This window comes from Mesoplodon bidens (genome assembly GCF_964165515.1).
Source record: "Mesoplodon bidens genome assembly, chromosome: 16".
Lineage (NCBI taxonomy): Eukaryota > Metazoa > Chordata > Mammalia > Artiodactyla > Ziphiidae > Mesoplodon > Mesoplodon bidens.
In genome coordinates this window covers 15845894-15852093 of record NC_138173.1, presented here as the reverse complement: position 1 = coordinate 15852093, position 6200 = coordinate 15845894, and the positions used below count along the sequence as shown (strand labels likewise).

General features: G+C 53.3%; 1 protein-coding gene across 14 annotated transcripts in view; it reads left to right on the top strand.

The window, feature by feature from the left end:
* The first annotated feature begins 2143 nt into the window (after positions 1-2143).
* The window catches only part of NCOA2 (nuclear receptor coactivator 2), a 277145-nt gene continuing 273088 nt past the window's right edge, over positions 2144-6200 (top strand). For 6 of the 14 annotated variants that reach the window (XM_081258051.1, XM_081258053.1, XM_081258052.1 and 3 more), the window contains exon 1: positions 2144-2606. The gene's annotated coding sequence lies outside the window, so the exon portion shown is untranslated. Of the gene's footprint in view, positions 2607-2858; positions 2980-3061; positions 3124-3589; positions 4158-4818; positions 4919-6200 lie in introns of those variants that run through there. The other 8 variants (XM_081258057.1, XM_081258059.1, XM_081258055.1 and 5 more) reach the window with 6 other exon arrangements.

Sequence of the window (6200 nt, the reverse complement as noted above, 5' to 3'; positions counted from 1 at the left end):
AACAGCAAACATTATATGAGATCTTGTTAGGAGCTATAGCATGTAAAAACAAGAACAAGACATGGTTCCGGGCCCTGAATAGCTTACGATCTAGTGAAAGAGAAAGACAATATATAAACAACTCGAGTGCAAGACAGAATATTGTTATAACTACAGCATGAAGTGTTGAGGGAGACCAGAGGCTGTAGAAGAGAGCAGAAGTTATAGGATTCCTCAAGGCTTGAGGCAACCAATTAGCAGCTGGAGGCAACTCATTATGCTAAGCTGTCAGATTTTTTTATTTGTTTTATTTTTATAGACAGTCATGTATCTTGAGTAAGTTTTATTGAGTAACATGGAAATGCAATGGGAGTCATTAATTTGCACAGATATCATGGGTGGTTTTTGAAAGTGTGAAATCTACTGTTGCAGAGTATTGATGAACTCTGGACTTCTGCCAAAAGAGGAGTAGAAAGCCAGAAGGAGAATCTTTTCTTTATCACAACTCAGAGTTGGGGGTGATGACAGGAAAGGAACTTGGAGTCCAGCAATGCGACAGACCTCAGGCGACTACTACCTCATTGTAGGAATACTATGGATGAGGATTTGTGGAAGAAAACAGGTCATTAAAAAACCCTCCATTTCCCATTTCTTACCCAGTGTTTTGGAGAGTTTTGGGTTTTCAGGAAACCTTATTCTCTTACGCCATGTAATTAAAATGATCTACAAAAATTTATTAAATTAATACATGGTGAATGCAAACATTTCAAACACTATAGTGTACAAAATAAAAGTGGAAGTACTACTCCATTACACACCCACTCATACTCCCCAGTGCTAACAATGTTATAGCCTTCCAAACATTTTCTATCCATAGTCACGCATACACACGTTTTTTTTCTTTCCCGAAAGAAAATTGGTGGTACTCCCACAAATTTGAGGTTGAAGACGCCATTAAAAGTGTGGGCTCTGGAGTCTGCCAGAACTGGGCTCAAATCTTCTCCAGCTTCCCAGCTGTATGACCCTAGGCAAATTACTTTACTTCTTTAAGCTTCTTTTTTTTTTTTTTTTTTTTTGCGGTACGCGGGCTTCTCACTGTTGTGGCCTCTCCCGTTGTGGAGCACAGGCTCCGGACGCGCAGGCTTAGAGGCCATGCCTCACGGGCCCAGCCGCTCCATGGCATGTGGGATCTTCCCGGACTGGGGCACGAACCCGTGTCCCCTGCATCGGCAGGCGGACTCTCAACCACTGCGCCACCAGGGAAGCCCTAAGCTTCATTTTTTTGTGAAGGCTAAAAATGGTAATTACTTTGTAAGGCTTGATAATCAAAATGTATAAATCACTTAGCACAGTGCCAGACACATAGTAAGTGTTCAATAAACACTATTATTGTCTATGGCAAGTGACCTTTCTCATTTTAAGACTAAAAATAAGGAAATTTGTTGAACAAATGTTGCTCATTTCTTCGGACGAAATGTATCTGGGTTGTGAAGAACTTGCTTTTCCAAAGCATAAAACTGATCCAAGTAACCTTTATGAGGCTTCTCTTCTAATTTTCAGTGCAACTCTCCTGCATCCCCCCAACATCACTTTCTGTCTAGAAAGTAGACTTTCCACTAAAAAACTTCTGTGACTCATGTCGTGACAAGAATGCTCAACCAGGTCAGGCTTTACGCTGTGTGTCCTTTTGCTTTATCATGCAATTGCTGGGTGGCACCCTTTTAAGCTCGCCTCGCACGGTCGCGCCACTCCATCCCCTCTTCAGATGCGGCTGCAACTGGAGAAGCCTATCGTCTTAGGGGCCGAGGTTGAATTGATGGACGACGGGCGCCTCCAGGGCGCAGCAGCAGACGCGGGCGTGCGAGGTGCGCCCTAGGGGTGCAGGCTGCTGGCCGAGGGGCCCGGGCGGAGTGCGGGCGAGAGGTCCCTCCCGGGGCGAACCTGGCACTGGGCTCTCTCCGATCTTCGTGCGGGGGCATCTGCCCCGCCGTCTGCAGCCCCAAGATCCCACTGCCTCCACTCTGCAGCCCCGGCCTGTCCCATCCACTCGTTCTTTTTGGCACTGCCCTTTGCCCTCCCATGGAGTCATCTGTTTACTCTCCCTTCACTTCCAGTCACCCATAGGTCACCCTCCCCCTACCACAGTCACCCATTTTGTCCCCTCTCCTTTCTCTCCTCACTCTTCACCTCTCCCCAGGTCGCCTTCTTAGAGGACTCCGCCGACGGAGATGCTGCGGACCCCGCGGCCAGGGTCTGCTCCCCGGAGAACCCTCCGTCCACCTTTGCCCCCTCCCCGGGGGTGCGGGACGCAAGTTTCCCTTCCGTCCTTTTCCCAGTGACAGGACTTGGCTGCGGCCACGGCCAGGGAGGCGGGGGGAGGGACTGCCTGGCTCCCGAGCCCCCTCCCCTGATCGCGAGCTCTGCGCGGTCTGTGTGTCTCTCGGCAAGTGCGGAGACGCGGAGGAGGAGGAGGAGGAGGGAGTTGGGGGAGGATCTCCATTGAAATAAACAACCAGGCAGCAGTTATTAACACGGGAACATGGCGGCCGCAGCCTCAGCCACGGCTTCGGCGGCGAAGGTCAGCGCCGACGGCAGCCGGCACCTGACGGCGTGACCGACCCGAGCCGGTAACCGCGCCTTCCCTGGGGGCCGCGAGGGCGGGCGGGAGGCGGGAGGCGGGCGGCGGGCGGGGGGCGCCGCGTCCCCACCCCCGGCCGCGTCTGCCCTTCCTGCGCCGAGCCGGGCAGAGCCGCGCGCCGCCGAGAGGGCTGTTTTGTGTGCGGCGACCGCTGCCCCGGTGCGCGGAAAACGCGAGTTGCATCCCGGAGGCGCCGCGAGGCTGGGGAGTTGGGGCTTGGGGGGTGGGGAGGGCGGGAAGCGGCAGGGAGACGCGGAGTCCCTGGGAGAGAAAGGAGGCGCTCCAGCGCTTTGCCAGAGCTCGGGAGACGAGTCCCGGAGCGCGAGGCGGGCGGAGGCTGCAGCCCGCGGCGCCGGCGAGAGGTGAGAGCCGAGGCGCGGCGGGGAGGCCGGGGGCGCGGGCGCGGCCCCCGCCCGAGGAGCGAGGCGCCCGCCGCCCTGCCCGGTGCGGGCCGGCGAGGAGCGCGTCTCCTGCGCCCTCGGGGGACGCGAGGCAGGGACGGAAAGGTGAAGCCGAAGGTGCATTCTTTCATGGAAACGCGGAGCGACTGCTGCGCAGGGTGGGAGCCGGGCGAGGGGAGGCAGGACTTGGGAAGTGCTCGGGGGTGTGTGAAGGTGAAGCGCCGTGTCAGGGGCGGCCGACTGGGTGAGACGCCGGGAGGAGGGGATCCGCGGCCCGGCAGCCGGGCCGGGCCCGTGTCAGCGCCGGGGGTGGGGGGCGAGGGGCGCCGCGCGCCGCGGGCGGACGGGAAGGAGCTGTGGCGGGCGGGGCGGGCGGCGCGCTCGGGCCGAGCAGGCCGGGCCGCGGTGGGGGCGGGGAGCCGGGGGCCGGACCGCGGCGGCGCCGAGCCCGGCTCGCCCCTGACTTAACTTTCTGGGTGCGGGCGTGTGTGCAGGAGGCGCGCAGGGGCCGGGGCTGGGGGCGGGAGGCGGTCCGGGAGGTTCCGGGTTGGCTCGCCAGCGCCCCCTTTTCTCTCCCCCATCTCCCCGCCCCTGAAGGGACAGGCCCTCAGGGCCCCCAGGCGGGAAGCGGGAGGGGCCCTCCCGGCTGGCTCGCGACGGTCACGCCCCGGGCCGGGGGACACTTCTCTCTCGGGCCTCCGGGGGCTGCTGGGGGAGGGGGTCAGGGTCTTCGCTGCGCGCAGGAGCTCCCCGCCCCCCGCCCCTCCGGGGAGTCCCGGAGGCGCCTCTTCCGAGACCGGGGGTGGGTCGGTCCCTGGTTAACTGGTCCCTCCCTCTTCCCCCTCCCCCTAGTGGTTTCCGGGGCCTGCGGGACCGAGGGGCGGGAATCGGGGTCCGAGCGCCCTGCACCGGCCCGGAGCTGGACCGGGCCTAACGCCGTCCGGGTCTGTCACTGGTAGGGGAAACTTTCCTAAACCGGGGACCGAGCCTGAACGCCCTCCTCCGCCACCTCGTCCTCTAATCCCACTCCCACTCCACCTCTTCCAAAGCCTTCCCCTCCCACCGACCCGAATCTCGTTGCGTGTGACTGATGGGACAGTGAGCCAATCGAAGGCAGGGAACTGACCTGCCGGGTGTCGGTAAGCCAATCGCGGGGGCTGGAGGAAGGGAGGGGGCGGGGCTTCTTCCGGACCAGTTAGAGAGGAGTTGCGCGCGGGGCGGGGGAGTCATGGAGACGCCAAGAGCTCTCCACTCTTGCACATCCCTGGTCACCCGCTCCTAGATCTGTGGGGTAGCGTCACTTACGGGGGCTCTGACCGGGGGAGGCAACGTAGTTTGCACGAGATACTGTGTATCTCTGGTACCACCAGAGACGTTGTCTTAGACACGACGAAGTCTAAAAGGCACTTAAGATGTGGCAGTAACTGTCCGAGGCCCGTTTCTAAAATGGCATATATTGTAGTGATCGCGTTCTGGACCTCAGCGCTCGGTTTACGTGCTGAGGATCATAGGAGTTATATGTTTATCTCTATCTCAGTTTCACCCAGCTACTCCAGCGTGGGGACAATGAAATTTGAAAGGGTTCTCTGAAAACGAAGGCATCGGGAAAAACTCACGTCAGTTGATTATTGGGAGTGTAAAGCATCATTGTTCGGAATGGCTTCACTGGTTCCTTGATTAATTAGAGCGCTAGTTTCCAAAGTACACTTGGAAGTTCGGTGTTTGGGATGACATTAAAAAAAAAAGTTGTGGTTTATGGTATGCATTTTTTGTTTTCTGTTTTTTTTGCTCTTTTTTAAGTAAACAAAATGAAGTTAAGAACCAAAGCATCACTTTGAAACCTAAAGCGTTGGTATTTAAGGAACAAGCTGGCCAAAGAATATTTGTCTACAGAAAGAAAGTGAGTAAAATGTAGTTTGTCAGATTACTCCTACACAAAAGATTCTTAAAAATAAATTATTTTAGTTTGCTTAAACACTCCTGAATGGTACAGTGTGTGGGTACTTTTTTGGTTTTTGCAAGGTTAGGAGACATCTTTGGTTATTTTACACTGTTGGCTACAGTCTAGTGACTTCCTCAACTCTTGACTTTTCAGAATAGGGAGGATAGGTCTTCGGTTCTCTGTAAAGATCACAGGTTGCTCTGCAGGAATAGCAGTGTTTTAAAAAGACAGCAGCTGCTGCTGCGATGCTTTGTGTGTGTGTGTGTGTGTGTGTGTGTGTGTGCGTGTGTGCGCTCCTGTTCTTTGTTGGGGAGGTTAGTGCACATTGATAGCAGCAAGGCTCCTTTTTCCAACTGGAATTTGTAGAATCTTTGGGAGTTCAAAGAATGAATAATATTAGCTTGAGAATACATCTGTTCATTTTGTGATGAGTATCCCATGAATTTAATCTTGGGAGGGATTTGTTTTGTTTTATTTTTTGAGGCATTTTATGTGCATGATACTTATGTATACTGGTTTCTTGAGCTTTTAATAAAACTGGGTTACTAAGAAAGAATTGAGGGGTCTGTAGTTTTAGGGAACAGTATTTACCATGAATTCCCAATCCAGTATAATTGTAAGTGTTCGTATAGACAAAAATTAATTGCATTTTGCTCTAGCCCTTGAGGTGTTATTTTAGTGATAAAATAGTAAAAACTGTGAAGTTAAAACAAACATTTAGCTGCTAGAAGTAGGGAGTGTTATAAATTAAACAACGTTCAGAATTTGACAACATTCAAAACTGCCCCGTCATTAGTTAATTTAGCTACTGAAGGCCACTCTGACATGTGTCTTTTGTATGCACAAGAGCAGCACATTATTTTGCTCCTTCTCTACAATAATCCTTGAGAATGTTCTCAGATTCTTGGTGGCAGTGAGTAGCAAGTCCCCTAATGCCTGCTAGGGGGAAAAAAAACCTCTCAAGCATATGGAGACATCTAGAAAAAGATGTGCATCGTCAGCTGTGATTCCATTGTGTGCTCTCAGACTGGATCTGAGCCTTCTTCCTCCAGGGAATTTCAGTCTTAACAGAGGAGTTTTAGATGTCAGGATACTGAAGCAGAGGTTAGAAAAGAGCTTACCAATTATGAATTTAATATTTTTTAGATAGTTTAGCTCTGATTTTAACCCTTCATTGGTTAAATGTAATTTACATGACCTTTGCTCAGTGTTAGAGACGCATTTTACTAGAAACCTAAAA